Genomic DNA, 25,971 nt, shown 5'->3' with positions numbered 1-25,971 from the left:
CTTGGGACCGGATAATGTGGGGAGATGGGAAATGAGGAAGTTGTTGAACTCCACATTGATTCCATATGGTTGCAGGGTCCCAAGGTGGAATATGAGGCATTCCTCCTCCAGGTGTCAGGTGGTAACAATTTGGCGTTGGAGGAGGCCCAGGACCTGTATGCCCTTGACGGAGTGGGAGGGGAAGTTGCATAAAGACAGCAGTGTATATTATCCACTAGATCCACTGCAACAACTCGGCAGTGACCACATGGTCAATGAGGGAGAAAGAGAAAGAAACCTACACTGCTAATTGCCAAAACAATGAATCTACACAGTTACTGCCTTTGCTGTTTGAGTTCATGGACATCGGAGTGCATCAAAGAAGATTTACCAAACAGCAAAATTTATAGCTGACCTTAGAGGAACCAGTGTGAGCAAGCTCACAACACAGGAACAGATAAGTGCATCGTTTTTAATGGGTAACCTTGCTGTAAGTCTACAGGAGTGAGTAGAGTGGGTTCTTTCTTGGTTATATGTTTTATTGAGATGTGACTCTTGATTAAATTTTAAAAATGTAAATCATCAGTACTAAGTTAGCCTGAAGCATTGTTTTTTCAAGCAAAAGGATGATGTATTTTTCTGGGTCTGTAAATTGTGAAGGAGTAAAAATGGCCTTTAGTAGAATGATGTGGGAGATTACGGAGAGTTTCCATGTTACTGGTGATTATGTCTGCAGCAAGTGTCTTTGGTTGCAAATCATATAATATCGCATGGATCAGTCGGAGCAGCAGTAAGAGGCAATGAGGAATTTACGTGGGCAAAGGGGTGTGATCAATGGTAGTTACAGGAAAAGAGAAAAGCCACAGATACAGTCAGGTAGATGGGTTAACTCCAGGAAAGGTAGGAGGGGTAGGCAGGTAGTGCAGGAGCCTTCTATGGCTGTCCCCATTTCGAATAAGTGTGCTTCTTTTTAAAATATCGTGGGTGACGGACTCTCAGGGGAATGTATCACAAACAGCCAAGTTTCTGGTATTGAGACTGGCTCTAATGCAATGAGGGGTATATTAGGTTCCAAGAGATCAATTGTGCTAGGGGATTCTCTAGTCCGAGGCACAGACAGACATTTCTGCAGCCAGCAGCGAAAAATCAGAATGGTGCATTGCTGCCCTGGTGCCAGGATCAAGAATATCACAGAGAGGAATACTCCCGGTACTACAAGCTCATGAGGGTAGGAATAGGAGGATAGAGAAAATGAATGCATGGCCGAGGAGCTAGTGCATGGGAGAAGGGTTCGCACTTTTGGATCATTGGAATCTCTTCTGAGGTAGAAGTGACCTGTATACGAAGGACAGATTACACCTGAATTGGAAAGGGTGTAATATACTGGCAGGGAGATTTGCTAGAACTGCTCGAGAGGATTTTAACTAGTAAGGTAAGGAAGTGGGACCCAGGGAAATAGTGAGCAAAGAAATCAATCTGAGACTGGTGCAGTTGGGAAGAGGAATGAGTCAAACTGTCAGGGCAGCAGGAACAAAGCAGAGTACAAGGTAGGACTGATAAACTGCATTTACTTCAATGCAAGAAGCCAAACAGGGAAGGCAGATGAACTCAGGGCATGGTTAGGAACATGGGACTGGGATATCATAATAATTACAGAAATATGGCTCAGGTATGGACAGGACTGGCAGCTTAATGTTCCAAGATACAAAATGTTACAGGAAGGACAGAAAGGGGGGCAAGAAAGGAGGGGGAGCGGCATTTTTAATAAGAGACAGCATTACTGCGGTACTAGGGAGGATATTCCTGAGAATAAATCCATAAAGTTATTTGGGTGGAACTGGGAAATAAGAAATGGATGATCACCTTAATAGTCAGCAGGAAATTGAGAAATAAATTTGTAAGGAGATCTCAGTTATCTGAAAGAATAATAGGGTGGTTATGGCAGGGGACATTAACTTTCCCAACATAGACTGGGACTGCCATAGTGTTTAGGGTTTAGATGGAGAGTAATTTGTTAATTGTGCACAAGAAAAGTTTCTGATTCAGTATGTGGATGTACCTACTAGAGAAGGTGCAAAACTTGACCTAATCTTGGGAAATAAGGCAGGGCAGGTGACTGAGGTGTCAGTGGAGGAGCACTTTGGGGCCAGCGACCATAATTCTATTAGTTTTCAAATAATGATGGGAAAGGATAGACCAGACCTAAAAGTTGAAGTTATAAATTGGAGGAAGGCTAATTTTAACAGTATTAGGCAAGAACTTTCAAAAGCTGATTGGGGGCAGATGTTCATAGGTAAAAGGACGGCTGGAAAATGGGAAGTCTTCGAAAATGAAATAACGGGAGTCCAGTGACAGTATATTCCTGTTAGGGTTTAAAGAAACGCTGAAGAAGAATTCCTGAAGAAGGGCTCATGCTCGAAACGTCAATTCTCCTGCTCCTTGGATGCTGCCTGACCTGCTGCGCTTTTCCAGCAACACATTTTCAGCTCTGATCTCCAGCATCTGCAGTCCTCACTTTCTCCTAGCGTTTAAAGAAAGGCTGGTAGGTGTATGGAAAACACGATGACTACAGAAATTGAGGGTTTGGTTAAGAAAATGAAGGAAGCATATGTCAGGTACTGACAGGAGAGATCGAGTGATTCCTTAGAAGAGTAGAAAGGCAGTAGAAGTATAATTAAGAGGAAAATCAGGAGGGCAAAAAGGGGACATGAGAGAGCTTTGGTAATCAGGTTAAGAAGAATCTAAAGGGATTTTATGATTACATCGAGGACAAAAAGAGTACCAGGGAGAGAATAGGGCCCCTCAAAGATCAGCAAGGCAGCCTATGTGTGGAGCTGCAGGAGATGCGGGAGATACTAAATGAGTATTTGCATCAGTGTTTACTGTGGAGAAGGACATGGAAGGTATAGAATGTGAGAAAATACAAGGCGACATCTTGAAAAATATCCATATTACAGAGGAGGAAGTGCTGGATGTCTTGAAACACATAAAAATGGATAAATTCCAAGGACCTGATCAGGTGTACCCTAGAACTCTATGGGAAGCTAGGGAAATGATTGCTGGGCCCCTTGCTGAGATGTTTGGATCATCAAAAGTCAAAAAATAGGTGCCGGAAGACTGGAGGTTGGCTAACGTGGTGCCACTATTTAAGAAAGATGGTAAGAAAAAGCCAGGGAGCTATAGCCTGACATCTGTGGTGGGCAAGTGGTTGGAGGGAATCCTGAAGGACAGGATGTACATGTATTTAGAAAGGCAAGGACTGATTGAGGATAATCAGCATGACTTTGTGCGTGGGAAATCATGTCTCACAAACTTGATTGGGTTTTTTGAAGAAGTACCGAAGAGGATTGATGAGGACAGAGCGGTAGATATGATTTATATGGACTGCAGTAAGGCATTTGACAAGGTTCCCCATGGGAGGCTGGTGAGCAAGGTTAGATCTCATGGAATACAGGGTGAATTCGCCATTTGGATACAGAACTGGCTCAAAGGCAGAAGACAGAGGGTGGAGGGTTTTCAGACTGGAGGACTGTAACCAGTGGTGTGCATAATGATCAGTGCTGGGTCCACTGCTTTTCATCATTTATATAAATGATTTGGATGTGAGTATAAGAGGTATATTTGGTAAGTTCATAAATGACACCAAAATTGGAGGTGTAGTGGACAGCGAAGGTTACCTCAGATTATAACGGGATCTTGATCAGATGGGCCAATGACCTGATAAGTGGCAGATTGAGTTTAATTTAGATAAATGTGACGTGCTGTATTTTGCAAAAGCAAATCTGAGTTGGACTTATTCACTTAATTGTAAGGTCCTGGGGAGTGTTGCTGAACAAAGACACCTTGGAAGGCAGGTTCATAGCTTCTCGAAAGTGGAGTCACAGGTAGATAGATAGTGAAGAAGGCATTTGGTATGCCTTCATTTATTGGTCAGAGTATTGAGTACAGGAGTTGGGATGTCTTGAGTATTGAGTACAGGAGAAGGGACTAGATGAGGTTAGGATATCTTATCGGCATGAACGAGTTAGATAGAAGGAGCTGTTTCCGTGCTGTACATCTCTATGACTCTATAACTCAGTCTCCTTAATCAGGACCTCACAAATTGACAACATCTTAGATGGAGAAGACAAGATACATAAGAGTGCTACCACCTGCAGTCCCCGTCCAAATCGTATGCCATCATAACTTGGAACTATATCACCATTCTTAACTGAGTCAAAGCCTGGAATTCCCTCCCTAATGGCCACTGGGGAGCCCTACTGCAGCAGCTCATGAAAGAAGCTCACCACAACATTCTCCAGAATAATTACAGATGGGGTAATAAGTGCTGGTTTTAGCTAACAACGCCCATAGTTCATGAATGAAAAAAATCAAAAGTACCCACGAATGTAGAAGAAAACATATAGTTCTATTACTGGTAAATCTATATTGCAGGTCACATTCTATTTCAAAAAGCAGTCTCATAAATTCACATTTTGAGGCTCCAGAACATCCTTGATAGATTAACATTATTGACACATCAAGACAAATTGGACAATTGCCAGGTGTTTCTATACCATTTATGCACAATTTCACCACTGTTAAGAATTCCGATAAAGGGCATCTTAAACAGTATGTCTTCCTGCTGAGATCCCTGATTCCTATGCTAAGACGATCAGACTTTGTGTCTACAGATGCGCATATACAATGCCTGACACCTCACCCTTACCCACATCCCCAAGGTGGCTGGGAACCATGTCTGTAGATGTTCCTTAGCTTTCAAAGGGGTATCCAAAAGAAATGCCTTGAGAACCAACGTGGTCTAATGTCCAAATTCTGGTTTTCACATTCCATGCCCTCAAAGATCCCATTTCTGTGGATACATTGTTCACTTAAATGACCACATACATCTGTGAAACATGCATGTCTGAACTTCAGCCCATTCCTTATCCCATCCCTGAAACATAACTGATGTCAGCTTCAGAGTTGAAAATCACACAATCAAATAAATCTATTGGACTATAACCTGGTGTTGTGTGATTTTTAACTTTGTTCACCCCAGTCAAACACCGGAACCTCCACATCAGCTTCAGAAGCAGTATTTGTGATTCCTGATGCTTTCCAGTACTTTTTGTCACAAGAGAAGAAAGGCTGACTTAAGAGAAAAAGTGACAAAAGGAAAAGTAAAAAAAAATGTTCTAAACGTTTACAGGAAAAATTTCCCATTTGCAGAAATAAGACGGAATTATTTATGCACAGCATCTCTACTTTCTGCACAGATTGAGGAAAACCCTCCCACCCTCACCATATTCTACAAAGGGTTCATTGAAAGTACCCTGAGTTGCTGCATCACTGCCTGATTCAGGAATTGCACCGTCTCATATCATAAGACCCTCCAACGGCTGGTGAGGACACCTGAGAAGATCATCAGGCATTAGAGACATTTACACCACACGCTGTATCTGAAAGGCTAAGAGCATTGTGGGAGACCCCACACACACCTCACTCAAACTCTTCTCCCTCCTGCCAATTGGCAGAAGATACCAGAGCATTCAGTCTCTCACAGCCAGACTGTGCAACAGTTTCTTCCCCAAACCATCAGGCTCCTTAACGCTGTATGATCAGACTCTTTCCCATCTGAAATTATTTGCACGACGTTGAATTGCTGCTAGATAAATGTCTATTTATCATTCTTCTGTTACACTGTAACTTTGCATGTTTTGCACTTCTTACGCTTTATGCCGTTTACAATTGTGTAGTTTGTGCTGTCCATGTAGCCCCTTCAGTCCTGGAGGGACACTGTCTTATTTTTAGTGTATCAGTTGTGTAAGTTAGACTTGACAAATAAAAGCTACTCTATCTCTCTTAAGTTGTTCCATTTCTAGACTTGAGAGATTGATTTGTATTGTATATACAATAATCATATAATTAAATGGTACTTGCATTGCTAATTACCAGATTTTAATTTCTGCAGCAAGTTTAATTAAACAATTAATGTGCAAATCCAGCTAGTTCTTAAAATAAATGGCATTGAAGGGCAAGATGCCATTTGCGTTAAGCAAATGGTGAAAGAATTTAAATTAAACAAGAGGTTTTGCAGATTTGCAATTTATAGCCTCTCTCTTACTCACCTGAAATTGCTGACCAATTCATACATTAACATCAATGTCAGTGACCAATCTCATGCCTGTTGATTTCTTCTCTTAACAGTTATTACTCCTAAACTCTTTTTCCATTACCCTAATCCTGCTTCTTAAATTTCCAATAGATTTAGATGTCAGAATCCACGACGAATCATCAAATTCCACCAGATTAATCAGACAACTGAAAAGCAAATGCTCCAAGCCCCAACATGCTCCAGATTTAGCTCCTTTTACATTCAGTCTGCCTTGCATGGTGTTCCGTGGTTAACACTGTTGTTTCACAGCACTAAGAACCCAGGTTCAATTCCAGCCTTGGGTGACTGTGTGGAGTTTGCATGTTCTGTCTGTGTAGATTTGCTCTGGTTTCTGCCCATAGTCCAAAGATGAGTAGGTTGGATAAGTTGACCATGTTAAATTGGGGCTTATGCCTGAAACATCGACTCTCCTGCTCCTTGGATGCTGCCTGACCTGCTGCGCTTTTCCAGCGCCACACTTTTCAACCCATTGTGTCCAGGGTTGGGCAGGCTAGATGGATTAGCTATGGCAAATGTGGGGATAGGTGAGGATGTGGGATGGTGGTTGGAGGGTCAGTGCCAACTTGATGGGCTGAATGGCCTCTATCAGCACTGTTGGGATTCTATGACATCATCTTTAAGGACTTCATATTCTGTGTGTTTAGTTTTCTGCCAAGGAGTTAGTCTGATATTGGGTCACAAGCTGTATACAAAGAAATTAGTTGCTTTACTGCAATATTTGCTTTTTAACTAATGATATGTCTTACTGCTTCAAACAAGCTCACTGATTATTGAACCACTATCATTCATATGACATGCTGAACAACATTAAAAATCATTGAGGTGATAAGATCAATCATGCTTAAACAATCATCAAACAGGAGAATCTATGAATGAAATGGACATGAACAGCCTTAAATCATGTTAAAGTGCACTAGATAGTCCTCAATGTTTTACTTGTTAATGGAGTCAGAGAGAATTCAACTTGGTGGTGAGAAAACAAATGCCTATCAAAAAATCAATTTAACCCATTTGAGAAAAGCAAGTGATCAGGTATGTGCCGGATCAAACAGCAAGCAGGGAAAGATCAAAGGCATATTGTGAGAATTACCCACCTGCCACAGACCCAGTCTGGCAGTGATGTCTTTTGAGCAGTGGTGGTACTGAGCCACCCTTGGTGGGCATTAAAGATCCCTATCCAGAGTTCATTCTGCACGCTTTGCCACCCTCAGTGTTTCCTCCAAATGGTGTTCAACATGGAGGAGTTCTGCTTTATCAGCTGATGTGAGGGAAGATGGATATACATACTAATTAGCAGCAGGTTTCCATGCCATGTTTGACCTGGTGCCTAGGAGAAAGTGAGGACTGCAGATGCTGGAGATCAGAGATGAAAATGTGTTGCTGGAAAAGCGCAGCATCCAAGGAGCAGGAGAATCGACGTTTTGGGCATGAGTCCTTCTTCAGGATTCCTGAAGAAGGGCTCATGCCCGAAACGTCGATTCTCCTGCTCCTTGGATGCTGCCTGACCTGCTGCGCTTTTCCAGCAACACATTGACCTGGTGCCTTGAGACTTCACGGGGTCTCGAATGAACATTGAGCACTCTGAGGGCGACTCACTCCCTCTTGACTGTATACTAGTGCCACCAAATCTGCTGGGTCTGTTGTGCCAGTAGGACAGGACACACGGAGGGAAAGTGATTATATTGTCTGCAACATTGCGTGGTGAGTATGAGACCATGAGTATGACAATGTCAGGCTGTTGTTTGACTATCTTGTCAGACAGATTTCCCAATTTTGGCACTAGTCCCCAGATGTTGGTAAGGAGAGCTTTATAGGTTAACAGAGCTGAGTGTGCCACCATTTTTTCAGTGGCTTAGTCAATACCACATAATTTGTCCATTTTCATTCCTTTTCTGACATAACTGAATGGCTTGCTGGGTCATTGGGAGTCAGATGGCAGTTCAGATTCAATTGCATTGCTATGGGTCTAGAGTTACATGTAGGGCAGGCAAGATAAGGATAGGAGTCAGCTTCCTTCCCTAAAGGGCACAATTGAAAATGCTTTCAGATCCTCATTAGACAGTCACTTCCAGATTTATATCTGCTGTGGTGGGAATGTTGGTCCCAGGACATTTCCTGGATTATTAATTCAGCAACAACATCGCTATGCCATCACCATCACCCCTCATGATCATGATCGATGCTACAGTAATGCATGTCCTTTCTGTAAAGACATATTATTTCCGTGGCCAGAGGGATCCTTTCCAGCATGAGGCCAGCTCCTGGTAAGATCTTTGTGCTAAAGTTGAAAAAGCATGGGGTCTAAAATAAAGCTGAATGACCAAGATTCATGTTCCCATAGTCTCTAGTGAATTAAATCAGAAAATCAAATGTGCTCAGTAATTAATAAAAAGGGCCTGACTGTAAATTAAGTGATTTTTCTGCTGTGCCATGTATACAACATCGCTATAAGAATGGTAATTGATTACAAAAACCAACATCTATTTTAAGGTGTAATGCTGTGATTTTGTAGAATTAAATCAGCCAACTTAACATCTTACACAGACATTTTTTTAGTGGCCCTCTTGTCCTCAATCTGCTAATTGAGTTGTAAATGAACATCATCAGAATATGCTTAGATGCCAATTTTCTCTCATACAATGGTAGTTTAATAAATGATGGAAAAATGTGGAATGGGTGAAAATTGGTAGCCTGAAATATTTTAAAGGATTTTTTAGATATAATTTTTAAAATATGTTGTATAATATGTTGTTGTCACCTGCAATTCAGAATTTGCTGCCATAACAGCACCTGTAACTCTAAGTAAGTTGGTGTATCAACTGAGGGGTGAATGGAATTAGGTAGAAAATGTTGGTAATACCATGATGTGGAACTGCTGGTGTTGGACTGGGGTGGACAAAGTTAAAAATCAGATGAAACCAGGGCTACCTAAATCTAAGAGCCATATGTTTCTAATGTGGACCCCAAGCCGACACATTTTGAGAGATTCATATCTCCTAATGTAACAAAAACTTTCAATAATTATTAACCGTGCCAGCAAAACATCAGCAACCAAACAGATTATTTTTCAGAGGGTCAATACAATGCTGAATGCCGTGGCCAAAATAGCGAGAGAACATACTACTTAAAAGAGAGCCAATTGAGGGGGTTGCCTTGGTGAGGGGGATGCTGATGCTAAAGTGCCTTTTGAAGCTACATAACTTGATTTAAGGACATAGCTTGGTTAAAGACCAAGCACTAAAATTGATATTATTTTATAAGGGTGCATCTGTAAAATGCTGGGCATTTATCAGAGTCAAGCCACACTGACTTTGCAATCCTTGCACACTGATCACTATATGGACATTTAAATCACTCTTACAGAATTCCTTTGTTTAATTTTTAATGAAATAATTAATTTGACTTCAAAATGGCAGATAAGTAATTTGCATATGAACACTTGCAAAGGCTAATCTTTCCAAAGTGTAGTTTCAAATGGGCAGCCGGTCATAGAGAGTTCACAAGAAGAGGGTGAGTTACAACAGAATTTCAACATCCTCCAATACTCAACCCAGTCAGAAGGTTGCATAAAATTTCCACACAGGTCTTTTTTTCTTAGAGAACAGGGACTGATTTCTATTTTATTGCATGTTTCACTATCATTGTTGGTGTAATAGGATTTGAAATTCTACTTCTCCACAGGCAGAAATGTTGCTAGCGTGATAAGTGATTTGCTGGCAATTGCTGCTGAAAACTGTTTTCTGAAAAATGATATTAAAATCATCAATAGATTTAAAGGCTCCGATTTTAACCCAATTTCTGCCAAGTAGATATAGCTAAAATTGCTCAGATTAATTAATCATCTGGCTGGCAGCTGACTGAAATTTAAATCTTAATATGACCAACTGAGAAGGTGACAAGGACACTTAAAACCAGTGGGTTACTTTTTTTCCCTAATATATGCATGCTGGGTGCAATCAAGATTTGACTGTAGTTTGAACAGATTAGCCTGACAAGGAAACAGCAATCATCTTCTCATGAGATTAATCAAATGGGGAATTGGGTGGCAGTTTGGGACGTGAGAGAGTGGAAACAGCTCATTGTATTTTACTCTTCTGTTACTTTCCTCATGGGATGGATAGCAGGAAAACCTCCCATATTATAAACTTGCACTGTTCTCACTGTGCGCAGTCTGAGTCCTTTTCTGGTTGAAGCAAGCAATCATTTCAACCAACGATCTGGTCACAGGTAGGGGCTTCTGGTCTGTGTGATTTTCCAATGCTTGCTGCTATTTTCTCCCCCAGTGACATTTAAATCAAATCCAAGATTTTAAATAGCTATAGTCCTCGCTTCCAATGCAGTCTATAATTTTTTTAATTGAAATTGCTGCACACTCACTAAATATTGGTCTGAGTTAAAATCAAATGCTTCTTTGAGCCTAGAACAGGGAATATTTCCAATATATTGTATGTTAATCTAAAGCACATAATATTTAGCAATAAAGTCCAATTAATTTCTTGGTATTTTAACAAAAATGTAGCTTCTGCTCAAGCAGTCACCCATCCGCAAAAACAACCCTGAGCTTCCAATTGCCTGTCACTTCAACACACCACCTTGTTGTGTTAGACTCTGTCTTAGACTTACTGCAGTGCTCCAGAGAAGCTCAGCACAAGCTGGAAGGACAGCATCTCATTTTACGCTTGGAAACTCCACAGCCTCTGGACTCAATATTGAATTCAACAATTTTAGGGCTTAAAGCACTTTCTCCCACGACCTTTGCCCAGCTTCCACACACTGGGCCTTGTTATGACATGGTTTGCTATTATACACAATTCATTGTTAGCGTTTAATAGTGCCCATTAGCAACCACTCATTCTCCTGGGCTGACTGTTATCTACTCCTTTGTCTGCCAAACTGTTTTTCTCTCTCTTTTGGCTCTGTTTCCACATATTGTTTACTCTTTACACCAGCCCCCCCATCCTCCCCACATGCACCCCCCTCCCCTCCACCATCTTCTGCATAAAAAACAACTTTTCCCTAGCTACTGTCAGTTCTAAAGAAGGGTTACAAGACATGAAACATTAACTCTGATTTCTCTCCACAAATGCTGCCAGACCTGCTGAGCTTTTCCAGCAATTTCTGTTTTTGTTTTTGATTTCCAGCACCTGCAGTTCTTTCAGTTTTTATGGTCTTATCAAATTGATTATGATTGCATTTCAAAAACTGCTGATAAAAGATGTGTCTGAAAATGAATGGTTGACACAGTCATGATTAGATATTTATTAGAACAACACCCAAAATTTGAAGCAGTATTTCTGAAAATCAGAGGATAGAAAAAGCAGCCTTCCAATTATGCACCAGTCATTGATTCACTTAAAAACAAAACTGTCTTCCTGGGAAGATCAGAACCACTTTGACTTGTATTACAAGAAAGGAGCCAGGCAGCCATTTTCATTAGTCTGAACTGTAGAAATACAGAAACAGCAACACTTTTTGTACTTGCCTAAATTCCTGTGCTTCATTGACTTGAATTTTAAGAGGAGCTCCGATACAGGGAAGATGATGGCTTAGTGATATTATCATTAGAATATTAATCGAGAGATCCAGGTTATCTCCTGGGAACCCAGATTTGAATCGAATTAAAAATCCGGAATTAGGGGTCTGGTGATGACTATGATGCCATTGTTAGGAACAGCCCATCTCATTCACTACTATCCTTTAGGAAAGGAAACTGCCATAATCACCTGGTTTGGCCCATACATGACTCCAGCTCCACTGCGGTGATTTACTCTTAACTGCCCTCTGCACAATTAAGGATGGGCAATTAATGCTGGCCAGGTTTGTGACACCCCTTTGAATAAATTGTTTTTAAAAAAGCATGATACATGGTAGCAATTTTGAATAGAGAAAACTCCATGTTTGTGAAGATGGAGACAAAACCAATTGGCTTCATTGCATTTTCAAGTATATCAAGTGTTTCACAATGTTATAAAATATAGCTTACCGATCGTTCAGTTCCACTGTCGAATGTAATAGCTGGGACTTTCATGAGCTGAAGTGGTTTTAAATTGCATCAAAACCACTTACTTAAAATTATCACAGGCATCACCTGGCCCAGAAAGGGAGCCAAGATTCATGAAACCAATGTAGAGTAAACAAAGGCTAGTCTGAGTTGCAAATAACATTTTACCCAAGGGTAATGTAACCAACCAGCATCCCAAACCACCCCCACAGTGGAAATGTGAAGACATAGAAACCACCCAACCCTATCATCCACATCTTCTACTTTGACTGACACCATTAAAAGAATCCCCACATATTGATGAAGGAAACATTGTCTACAATTACCTACAAACCTGGACAAATTGAACTCAGTAGATGAACTATACACGTAAGCTTCTATTTATAGAAGCTTTTTAGCAGAGCAGCTTACGAGTTGGATTATGAGGAAGGGTTGGACAGACTACGTTAGGATCTACTGAAGTTTGAAAGAGTAAGAGGTGACTTGATTGAAATAAATAAGATACTTAGGAGTGCTGATAGGGTGGATGTAGAAAGGAAGTAAGAAATTGTTAGTGGGGTAGACAGAAGTGTGTTTACAATTCAGCCATGATCTTGTTGAATGGTTGAACAGCAGAATGGGCTCCAGAGGCAAAATGCTCCTAATTCTGACATTCATATATTCAATTACTCAAACCTTCTCTAATTAAATCTTATTGCTCCAGTAAAAAGTAATTCACATTTTTTCATTGGAAGTATGTATAGCCTCATGCTAAAAACAATTTAAACACTTAGTGTGATCGCAAGAGATGCTTAGACAGAGGGAAACTGGTTCACCCATTCTCAACTGATCATTATAGACGTTGGGTATGATTTCTTTTATCCCAAGAAAACTATGATCAATTACATGGAAACCAATTTAGTATCCATTAAGGATGCCAGCATAGCAGTAAATTTCAAGTAGGAGCTCTCAGAGCTGATTTTTGACATCTCAAGAATTTAGGATAATGCTCCTTGAAGCAGGGGCATTGCCCTTTTAAATGAGGAAGGTAAGAAAGAATAATTAGTCAAGATACCACAGCTGCACATTTATAGTTCTGTAATGAATATTCACTTACGTAGTGATTATACAGCTGCAATTGCAAAACATCACCTACTCAACAAAAATTGCTTTGTTTATCTGGTTGGTATCTAAATTGGCCTCTTTTGGAATAGATATTTTTCTTTGAACAGATTAGAACCTGAGGAGGTTACAGGTACTTTAGACTTTTGGGTCCATTTTAAAAAGTCATCCTAAACAACACGACAAGCATCAAGACTGTAGGACAAAGTGGAGACAGTGGACTTTCCCAAATTCAGAATTGCCTGGAAAACAGGTACATTCCAGTAATAAGCCTGTATTTTAACCACCTGTAATTTACTGCTATCTGACAACCTTGCCATGCAGCTAATGTTGTTGAGTGGGAATAAAGATGAAAATGTTGGATTAATTAACTATCAGTCACTGACCTTGACAGATGTGAGACCAATAAATGGATTGTTACTGCTGATATTCCAGATTGGTGGGAACGATAGATGGAAATGGAGGGCCACATTCATCTTGACAGTCACTGGTGGTGTTTTATGAACAAATGAAGTAGGAGCAGAAATAGACCATCTGGCCCCTTGAATCTGCTCTATCATTTAATAATGTCATGACTGGTTTGTGTTCTGAATTCCATGTTCTTGTCTAATCCAAAAATATTTCATTCCCCTGCCGAACAAGATTCTATTTACTTCTTGGCAGAGAGTTCCAAAGATGCACCTGACAGAAAATAAATTCTCCTTATATTTGCACCAAAATGGTGACTCCTAACTTTAAGACTGTGATCCCTAGTTATGGATTGACTCACAAGAGGAAATATCCTTGCTATGTCCTCATCATCAAGACCATTCAGGAGTTTATACACTTGAATTAAGTCACTCCACTCTCTTCTAAACTCCAGTGAAAACAAGCCCAGACTGCCTGACCTATCTTCATAAAACAAACCACTCATTCCAGGTAGCAATCAAGTAAACCTCCTTTGTTCCATCTCATATGCATTTACAACAATCCCTCAAACAAAGAAAAATAAGAATTTGCAGTAAAATAAGGCCAACAGCCCTTCAATATTTATTAGTTTTCAAAGTTCCACATTCCTAACTATCTATGCTCATCTTTGAATTCCTTATTTAACAAGAATCTTTCTCTCCATTAAAAATGTTCAGTGAACCTGCCTCTACCACCTTCTGAGCAAAAGATTTCTGAAGTTACACAACCCTCTGAGAAACAAAAATTGCCCTCATATCTGTCTTAAAAAACAGAATTCCTAAGTTTAAAACAGTGGCCGCTAGTTCTGGTCACAAGAAGAAACATCCTTTCCACATCCTCTTTGCCAATAAGGAAACCAGTAATGCACACCATGATCACGATGTGGTCTCATCGATGCTCTGTACAGCTATAGCATATTATCCTTTCTTTTGTGCTTAGTTCCACTCCTAATAAAAAAAAAATCCCATTAGCCTTCTTAATTACCTACTGTATCTACATATTAACCTTTCTTGTGACCCAAGCACTAGAACACCTAAGTCCCTTTGTACCTCAGAATTTCATACTCTTTCTCCTTTTAGGTAATGCTCTTTTTTTTTGTTCTTCCTGTTAATGTGAACAACTTCACATTTTCCTGTATTATACTCCATTTTTGCCCTCTCACTCACCCTTTTGTATCTGTTTGAAACCACCAGTTCATACTTTCCAACCTATCTTAGCGTTGTTTGCAAATTTAGCCATCATGCCTTTGCTTCCTTCATCTAAGGAACTGATTTAAATTGTATGAAATTGATGCCCCAGCAGAGACCCCTGTATAAACCACTCATCACATCTTGCCAAACTAATAAAGCCCCATTTACCCTCTGTTTTCTGCCAGCCAGCTAATCTTTATCCATTAACGTATTACCCCATTATACCATGCAGTTTTGATTTCTACAAAAACCTTTGATGTGTCACCTTACCTCCAAGTATAGTATGTCCACAGGCTCCCTTTTATTCACAGCATACTTAGAGTTAAACAGCCATCGAGATGTACAGCATGGAAACAGACCCTTTGGTCCAACTCATCCAAGCTATAGGGAGAGGCTGAATAGCCTGGGTATATGAATAGAAAGGGTTTAGAGGGATATATACTTCTTCAAATAATTCCCTTTGACAAAATGATGCTGATTCTTCCTAATCACACTGAGTTTTTTTTTAAAGTGTGTAGCTATAATTTTTTTTAATGATCAGCTCTAACACATTCTACCTGCCAGATATCAGGCTAACTTTATGTTTTATGTTTTCTCGTTCCATCCCTTCTTGAAATAAAAGGATTATATTTTCTACTTTCCAGTCTGATGGAACCTTTCCTGAGCTCAGCAAAATTTAGAAAATTAACACAATGCAACTATTAGCTCATTTGGCCCTCTTTTAAGACACTACGATGAAATCCATCTGGGCCTGGAGACTTGGCTTAGAATCGCTTTCCTGGTGATTGTAATTTCACTAAGTTTCTCTATCCCTTCCATTACTTGACTTTTAGATATGACTGGAATTTTTTTGTATCCTCTACAATGAAGATAAAAGCAAGCTATTTATTCATTTCAACTTACCATTTCCTTATTATCTACTATTAACTCCCTACTGCTACCCTCCAGAGGGCCAACACTCTACTTACCCTTTTCCTTTTTTAAATATCTGTAGAAGCACTTATTACCTGTTTTTACATTCCTAGCTCACTTCCTCTGTCACACAATGGTAAATCTTTCCTTCAAAACCTTTCTTTATAGTAGGAATATTCTTATTCTGAATAGTTCTCTTAAATAGTTGCTATATTTTTCTGTATTTTTCATCCATCTATCTCAGCTTTCATTCCCTTTTAATTGCCCTTATTTAAGACCCAATCTTAGACCCAATCCTCTCCCTTTCAAATTGGATGTAAAATTCCATCATATTGTGACTGCTGCTACCTAGGGATGTCTTTAGTCTAAGGTCACTAATTAATCCTGTCACATTACATAAAACTAAATCTAGTAAAACTTACTCTTTACAAAAAAAAACAAAAGAACTGCCAATGCTGGAAATCAGAAAAAAAACTACTGAAATTGATGTTAAATCTCAGCAGATCTGGCAGCATATGTGGAGAGAAGGCGCAGTTAATTGGTCGAGGAAACCTTTTTCAGAACAGACCCTCTTTCAAAACGTACTTCTTGTTTGGTTCCAGAATATGCTGCCCTAAAAGACAATCTCAAAGCATTCTATGAACTCCTCATTCAGGCTATTGCTGTTCTTCTGACTTTTCCAGTTCATCTTGAGAATAAAGTCACCCATGTTTATTACCATCTCTTTATCAGAAGCAATGACTATTTCTTCTTGTATACCTTAACCCACATTGTGGTTACTGTTGGGGGATGGGAGGCTATGGATCTCTCCCACTAATGACTTCTTTGCTCTGTTGTTCCTCATTTCCACCCAAACCAACTGGACATTTTGGTCACCAGAGCCAAGGTAATCTCTAACAAATGCACCAAGGACATCTTGGATTACCAGTGCTTCCCCTCCACCTTTATATGGCTCCCTATTCTTCTTGAACTCCTTCCCCAGTGCTGGCTTGTTGCCCACAAAGTGGAACCTACTTCTCCAACACCAACCTTTAAATTATGTATTCTTATGGTTTCCAAAAAGTAAAACAGATTTCAAAGTAGTGATTGCTTGCTCAACCTTTTTAGTTGCAATTGCATGAGTAGTTCTGAAAAATAAGTTTTAAAATCTAAACATTTCAATGTAAAAATGAATAATTGGTAACCTGTGTTGGTTTTAGTGTAATTCAGAAGTAAAATGATGTATAAAAATACTTCATATTTGAGAAATATAATACACAAAGTTTTTTTTGAAAAATTCCTAACTTGGCTGAACAAAAGGATCAATTAATAATTTCCCTGTTCATAAATATGCCATGTTATTTTCAGCCACTGATAAATAACAATGGATCAATAGCAGTCGGACAACAATGTTATTTTACAAGCTCTATCTGAGGATTCTATTAAAGCACAGCAGGTGCATGCCAATGATTACAGATCATGCAGGTGCAATCCAGAATTTCACATTTACAATGTATTAATACATTTCCCATAAAAAGAGACATGACTGAAAAATATGAGAATTATTCCAAAAGTACATTTATTTTGTTTTGCATCACTTTTGGCTTTGGGTGACCGATGTATTTCACATGTAGCCAATATCCTAGCACCCAATTCCTGTCAACAGTTTTGACAGAAAATCTATTGTCTTGGGTTGTGCTGTTGTCCATATACAACTATGTTTACTTGACCTTTATCAGCACATCATTCAGTGGATGTTGTTCAAATACCTGGGAGAGTGCATCAAGAGAATACAGTAAGGTCTGAAATGTCTTTACATGAGTAAATTGATCCAAACTGACCACCATCAACCTGCTATTACATCATACCCTCCAAATAACTTACGCTTTGTTTTCTGCAAACCAAGCTTTTACATTTGGATCCAGCAGCAGTCAGGACCGAAGCCTTATGAGTGGTGGTCTCCAATGTGATCAGCAGCAGGGTTTGAGGTGTAGGCAACTAGTGAACACAGGTGGGTCTTAGCCCAATGCAAGGAGAAAGCCCAGTCTGCTGTGTCTGCAGGTCAATGCCTATAGAGAAGACGATAAGGTTTGGCATTTTAACTTTATTTCCTTATTTTTCCATTTTTATACTGGGAAGTCTGTGGCACTGAACTTTTTAACCTATTTCTTTATTTTTCTACTTCTGTTATTAATAATTTATATCTAGTTACTTAGTACCTAAGATGGTACCGTGTGTAGTGACAATGGACACTTTGCACTATACTCTTGTTACCTCTGTATTTGAGTATACTTGACAATAAAACCTGAATCCAAATCCAAATCCAAGTTTAGTCTTGAATGCTACAAAACAGGAACTAAACTCAAGTGAAGTGAGAGCTGATTTTTATACTCAATTTGGTCGTCGTACAATCGGTTTCAGACACAGACCTCAGATGCCAATTTAGATTTGTGCAGGGATCACACAAGTGGGAGCAGAAAATCAATACATGTGAAATGTAAAGGAATGGAAACAGTTTTAAAAAGTATACAGGAAAACCACACACACAGACAAGTTCTAAACTACGAAAGCAACCACCCCAACACACACAAAAGAAGTTGCATCAAGACACTATTCAAAAGGGCCATAACACACTGCAGTACACCAGAACTGCAAAAAGAGAAAGAAGAACACCTATACAATGTATTCGCCAAAAACGGATACCCCTGCAATTTCATCAACAGTTGCCTAAGGGAAAGACAAAGGAAGGAGGACATGCCACAACCCAAAGGACTAGCCACACTACCATACATCAAGAACATTTCTGAACTGACAGCCAGACTACTACAACCACTAAGACTCATAACAGCACACACACCAACAGCCACTCTCAGACAACAACTCACCAGGACAAAGGACCCGATACCCAGCATGAGCAAAACCAATGTAGTGTACAAAATCCCACGCAAGGACTGCACAAAACTCTACATAGGACAAACAGGAACAGCTAACGATCCGCATCCATGAGCACCAGCTAGCCACGAAACAACACGACCAGCTATCCTTAGTAGCCACACACACAGATGACAAGCAACATGAATTTGACTGGGACAACACTACTATTATAGGACAAGCCAAACAGAGAACAACCAGGGAATTCCTGGAGGCAAGGCACTCATCCACAGATTCACTCAATAAGCACATCGATCTGGACCCAATATACTGACCACTGCAGCGGACTGCTGGAACTGACAACCGGAAGCGGTAGATTCAAACCACTACAAATGCCGGAGGAAACATCACAGAAGCGCTTCACAGAAGGGTCCCAAGTACTGAGGATGTCACCTAGACAGGGGACGAAACGTCTGCAACACAAATTCCCAGCTCGGCGAACAGAACCACAATAAAATGAATTATGTTATTGTCACATGAGCAATTTTCTTCCTGGTTCACTTGCTGTTTTCTTGCTTTCACGTATGAAATAAGAATAATATTTCTTTATTAGATAAGTGCCCCTTCAGTCTTCTTCTTATTCTGCTTACAATACATTATTCTGTAACTCACTTTCAACATTGAGGCAAATGGTTAGTTGAGCTAACAATTGTTTTTTTAACCAAGACTTCTAAACATTGTTAATGCTGAGAAATTTCTAGTGTACTCAGGCAAATCAATTCACTGTACACTACATCTGTAATTAAATAAATGTTTTCAGTCCACTAGATGTCAGTGTTTCAACTTATTTTATCCCTTTAACGAACTGAGTTACAATGTACTCCAAACTATCCGGAGGCAATTGGCACAAATCTATTACATTTAAAGGTATTTTAGATCGATCATCAAACTGAGATTTTTTTAAATTCAAAAACATTTTCATTTTCTTATGAACATGTTTTTACAACAACATATTTGGTGTCAACATGAATTGGATAATTGAGCATCAATTGTTCTGTTTAAAATAAAATTCTTTGGATATTGTTCTTTAACCCACTCACAGTGAAGGAGAATATGCATTACGTGACCCATATACATGCCAGTTCTCAGCTTTTGAAATTAACAGAAACTGTTTCAAGCCACTTGTCACATTGTCAACAATTCAAAGTGAAACAGCTATTTTCCTCAGGGGTTGGAGCTTGCCAAATAATTTGATGAGTTGGAAGTCAGTCTGAAAATAATCAGGTCAGATCATATAAATGAGTTAATATCTTCATTAAAAATACTGGAGAGAGGAATATTATACCACGGTGTAAACCATTTGCTATTATGACTGAAACAATTCATAGTTTGGTGTATATTAAGGTTTGATGGCCTTTTAGAGCCTTCATTTTCTGTTGCAGATCATTGAAATGGGATCTGCTGCTGTTATGCTTGTCCCTGTGCAGTTAGTTTTCTAAATTCTTCCTGCTGAAAAATGCTGAAAGCAGGTTCTGACAATGTCACAATGATGGAAACCGGGAATCTGGGACTTGAATGAATAGAGCAGGAAATTGGCAATCTCCTTAACCGACTAGAATGAAGGACAAAGGAATTGACAGCATGACGTCTGAGAAGACTAAAATAAAGTGGATGAATTCACTGTCAAATCAGGTACAGAGTGACATAGAGGGGAATAGGGGAAAGAAAGATTAGATTAAGAGAGAGCATATTTTTAGAAGGTAATTTTTTATTTTACATTTTTAAAAACCTCCAACAATAGTTGAAACTTAAGTTTGAAAAGGAGATTTCATACACATAATAGTTAACTTTCAATGCCAAATACAAAACCAAATAGTCAATAATTAACACATTGTGTGGCTGTAAGGGTACTTCAAATGGCATGAATTAGCAGAAACTTGTCACCATCCAATGCACTTGAATACCAAGACAAATAATGAGATACAGTTTTGACAAAGCTGATGGTGGAGCTGTGCAACTCACCAGAATCTTTTAATTTTTGAATTTAAACATAAATCTACTGCATGGCTAAAGCTGCTGTTTCCTTGGTGCGGAAAAAATAGTAAGTATCATCAGTCTTATCTCAACAGCAAAATCTAGCGAAGAGACGTTAACATTTGTGAGTTGTTCTTGGCTGTAAGGTTTTGTTTCAATTATATTTACTCTCTCCCTCCTTAAGATAAAGTGTCTATGCTTAAAATAGACAATCTAACACATCTACAATCTGCCATCCACCACCTGCTCTGAGCTATATGGGTTTCAGAAGAGAGACAAATGTAATATTAATTCTGGATTAGTGGTGCTGGAAGAGCACAGCAGTTCTGGCAGCATCCAAGGAGCAGCAAAATCAATGTTTCGGGTAAAAGCCCTTCATCAGGAATAAAGGCAGAGTGCCTGACGCATGGTGAGATAAGCTAGAGGTGGATGGGGGTGGGAAGAAAGTAGCATAGAGTACAATAGGTGAGTGGGGGAGGGGATGAAGGTGATAGGTCAGGAGGAGAGGGTGGAGTGGATAGGTGGAAAAGGAGCTAGGCAGGTAGGACAAGTCCGGACAAGTCATGGGGACAGTGCTGAGCTGGAAGTTTGGAACTAGGGTGAGGTGGGGGAAGGGGAAATGAGGAAACTGTTGAAGTCCACATTGATGCCCTGGGGTTGAAGTGTTCTCAGAGGCGGAAGATGAGGCATTCTTCCTCCAGGCGTCCGGTGGTTAGGGAACGGCAGTGAAGGAGGCCCAGGACCTCCATGTCCTCGGCAGAGTGGGAGGGGGAGTTGAAATGTTGGGCCACGGGGCGGTGTGGTTGATTGGTGCGGGTGTCCTGGAGATGTTCCCTAAAGTGCTCTGCTAGGAGGCGCCCAGTCTCCCCAATGTAGAGGAGACCGCATCGGGAGCAACGGATACAATAAATGATATTAGTGCAGGTAAAACTTTGATGGATGTGAAAGGCTCCTTGAGGGCCTTGGATAGAGGTGAGGGAGGAGGTGTGGGCACAGGTTTTACAGTTCCTGAGGTGGCAGGGGAAGGTACCAAGATGGGAGGGTGGGTTGTAGGGAGGCGTGGATCTGACCAGGTAGTCACAGAGGGAACGGTCTTCGTGGAAGGCGGAAAGGAGTGGGGAGGGAAATATATCCCTGGTGGTGGGGTCTTTTTGGAGGTGGCGGAAATGTCGGCGGATGATTTGGTTTATGCGAAGGTTTGTAGGGTGGAAGGTGACCACCAGGGGCATTCTGTCCTTGTTACGGTTGGATGGGTGGGGTCTGAGGGCGGAAGTGCGGGGTGTGGACGAGATGCGGTGGAGGGCATCTTTAACCACGTGGGAAGGGAAATTGCAGTCTCTAAAGAAGGAAGCCATGTGGTGTGTTCTGTGGTGGAACTGGTCCTCCTGGGAGCAGATACGGTGGAGGCGGAGGAATTGAGAATACGGGATGGCATTTTTGCAAGAGGTAGTGTGGGAAGAGGTGTAATCCAGGTAGCTGTGGGAGTCGGTGGGTTTGTAAAAAATGTCAGTATCAAGTCGGTCATCATTAATGGAGATGGAGAGGTCCAGAAAGGGGAGGGAGGTGTCAGAGATGGTCCAGGTAAATTTAAGGTCCGGGTGGAATGTGTTGGTGAAGTTGATGAATTGCTCAACCTCCTCGCGGGAGCACAAGGTGGTGCCAATGCAGTCATCAATGTAGTGGAGGAAGAGGTGGGGAGTGGTGCTGGTGCAATTATGGAAGATCAACTGTTCTACGTAGCCAACAAAGAGACATGCATAGCTGGGGCCCATACGTATGCCCATGGCTACCCCTTTGGTCTGGAGGAAGTGGGAGGATTCAAAAGGAGAAATTGTTAAGGGTGAGAACCAGTTCAGCCAAACAAATGAGAGTGTCGGTGGAAGGGTACTGCTGGGGACGTCTGGAGAGGAAAAAACGGAGGGCTCGGAGGCCATGGTCATGGCGAATGGAGGTGTAGAGGGATCAGATTTATATGATGAAGATGAGGCATTGGGGGCCAGGGAAATGGAAGTTTTGAAGGAGGTGGAGGGCATGGGTGGTGTCTCGAACGTATGTGGGGAGTTCCTGGACTTGGGGGGATTGGACAGTGTCGAGGTAGGCAGAGGTGAGTTCAATGGGGCAGGAGCATGCTGAGACAATGGGTCGGCCAGGGTGGTCAGGCTGTGGATCTTGGGAAGGAGGTAGAACCGGGCAGTGTGGGGTTCCCGGACTATATGAGGTTGAAAGCTGTGGGTGGGAGATCTCCTGAGGTGATGAGGTTCTGTATGGTCTGGGAGATGATGGTTTGGTGATGGGAAGTGGGGTCATGGTCAAGGTGGCAGTAGGAAGAGGTATCCTCGAGTTGGTGTTTGGCTTCAGCGGTGTAGAGGTCAGTGCGCCAGACTACCACTGCGTCCCCTTTATCCACTGGCTTGATGGTGAGGTTGGGATTGGAGCAGAGGAATCGGAGGGCTGCGCGTTGTGAGGGTGAGAGGTTGGAGTGGGGGAGGGGAGTAGAAGATTGAGGCGGTTAATGTCCCGGCGGCAGTTGGAAATGAGGAGGTCGGGGGCAGGTAATAGGCCAGCGCGGGGTGTCCAGGTGGATGCAGTGTGTTGGATGTAGGCAAAAGGGTCCTTGGAAGATGGGCGGGAATCCTGATTGTGAAAGTAAGCTCAGAGGCGGAGGTGACGGAAGAATTGTTCGACGTCACGGCGTGTATTAAATTCATTGATGCGTGTGTAATATTGAGTCAATTTTATCTTGTGTGTCTAAAAATGCACTACCGGTTAATATCTCAATTGAAGTGCCTTGAATTACTAATATTTTCTGAAATCTGAGCACTGAATTGATTTTTTTTTAAAATATGATGCTTTTTACTCACTTCTTTCTTTCTTCTAATAACAAAATAAGTAGCATTTGTTGGTCATAAAAATTGTGAAATACAAATTTCAGAATGGTCTTGTTCAATGGCCAAATAACCATTGCTATCAGATAATTAAAGGAAAATTTAGTACAAGTGCAGTTTTTTGACCATTCTCAGTATATAAGTTGGATAAATGGAGGTGAATGATCTCGGAAACATCAAGAACCAGATCGTATAGTTTTGATGTGTGTTCAGCACATCATTATGTGAAATCTCTTCTCCAAAGGATTATTTTATATGGCTAACAGATAGGGTTGAACCTAATGCCTCCTTGGCTAAAAGCATGATGTGCAGAGTTTGATGGAGTTATTTTATCCATGAGGCTGAGTGGGTTTCCTCAGCAAATCTTAACAGACTGGCTGCATTAATTGCTGTTCACACCCCTAAGACATGTATCAAATGCAATTTTCACACTATCTGACTGCATGCAATTCCTGGAAGGACTCGCCACTCAATGGAAATTTGCCCCGAGACCAGCATCCCCTGTGTCCGAGCATCTTTGAATGCCTGTTGTTCACCTGGAGCAGCACTGGCAGCTAACCTGATAAAGGGTGCTGCCTGAAACATCGACTCTCCTGCTCTTCTGATGCTTGACCTGCTATGCCTTTTTCAGCTCCACATTTTATCGACTCTGATTTTCCAGCACCTGCAGAACTCACTATTTCCAAGCTATCCTGCTCAGTCATGTTAACAATGAGGAGAGAAGGCAGAGAAAGGGAGGCTGGTTTTCAGAGGGAGACCTGGAGGTTTTGGCTGACAGGATGGTGGATCAAAAAGGTGTTCTCTTCCGAGACAACCATCAGAGGAAGCCATGCCACAAGACAATACAAACCTAGTAGGAGATTGCCACCCTGACCAAAGGTGCAGGTGGCTGCACTGTAGAGCCAAAAGCAGGTCAATAATGTTCACTGCTCTGGCAGGGTAAGTGCCATACTCTGCTCTGTGTCACCTCATGCTCATTACATCCCTGCCACTGTATTCACCTCCCATCAAGATCTATGCCCTGACACTTTCTCTGTTGCATGCATCACCTCCCCCTACTTGCTCGCCTTACCCCACTCTCCCTCATCACTAACCCTACATGCCCTGTGCATTAAATCTTTGAACATTCAGCACACTTCACTACAATATGTCAACATGCACCAGCATTAATAGCCATGCTATCCTTTAACATCTTACTCATACACCTGCTTTATGTCTTTACAGGAGACATCATATATCTGAGGACGTGCTGACAGAGGAATAAGGAGATTCCAGACATTGTGACCTCATCTCCAACAAGGAAAGCATCCTCAGCCTTGCGGGAGTGGACTGAGACCCCTCTTCCAAGACTGTTGGAACATGTCCTAGAAGCTAATTAAGTGGCACTCCTCATTCCATTGCAACACTGACATTAACCAAGGTGTCAATGCCTTGCAGGGAACATCACTGGCCACAATGCCTTCTGTACCAACCCAGCATAGCACATCAGCAGACACTAGCCTGTGTCGGTGGTGAGGAAGTGGTGGTAAATCAGCCTCTCTCAGCTCCTACCATGTCAGTAGTGGAAGTTGGATGGAATCCTCACCAGTGCTCAGTGTGGGCTTGGAGGCTGAGCATCACACAGAGAATGTCCCACGATTGGGTGAAAGAGAAAGGCCTGGGTCACTGGCACATGGAGGACGCAGATAGGCCAATGGCCCGAGGAAAAGCAAATGGAATTTAATTTGCATAGATGTGAGATGCTGCATTTTGCTAAGGCAAACCAGGGCAGGATTTATACTTGGTTGGACTTCGAGGATGGATGCTAAACACAGAAACCTAGGAATGTAGGTGCATAGTTTCTTGAAGGAGATGCAAGTAACAGGGTAGTGAAGAAGGCATTGGATACACTTGCCTTTATTGATCAGTGCATTGAGTATAGGAGTTGGGAGGTCATGCTGTGACTGTACAGGCCATGTTGAGGCCACTTTTAGAATACTGCGCTCAATTTTGGTCTCCCTGCTATAGGAAGGATGGTGTTAAACTTGAAAGGATTCAGAAAAGATTTACAAGGATTTTGCCAGTATTGGAGAGTTTGAGCTATAGGGAGAAGTTAAATAGGCAAGGGCTTTTTTCCCTGGTGTGTCAGAGGCTAAAGGGATAACCTTTTAGAGATTTATAAATTTGTGAGAGGCATGGATAGGATGAATAGCCAAAGTCTTTTTCCTAGGTCAGGAAAACTACAGGGCATGAATTTAAGGTGAGAGGGGAAAGATTTAAAAGGGACCTGAAGGGCAACTTTTTCATGCAGAGGGTGGTGCGTGTATGGAATGAGCTGCCAGAGGAAGTGGTGGAGACATGTACAATTATGACATTTAAAAGATGTGTGGATGGGTATATGAATAGGAAGTGTTTAGAAAAATGTAGGCCATATAC

This window comes from Hemiscyllium ocellatum, chromosome 23 (genome assembly GCF_020745735.1).
Source record: "Hemiscyllium ocellatum isolate sHemOce1 chromosome 23, sHemOce1.pat.X.cur, whole genome shotgun sequence".
Taxonomy (NCBI): Eukaryota; Metazoa; Chordata; class Chondrichthyes; order Orectolobiformes; family Hemiscylliidae; genus Hemiscyllium; species Hemiscyllium ocellatum.
Note: the sequence above shows the minus strand (reverse complement) of the source record.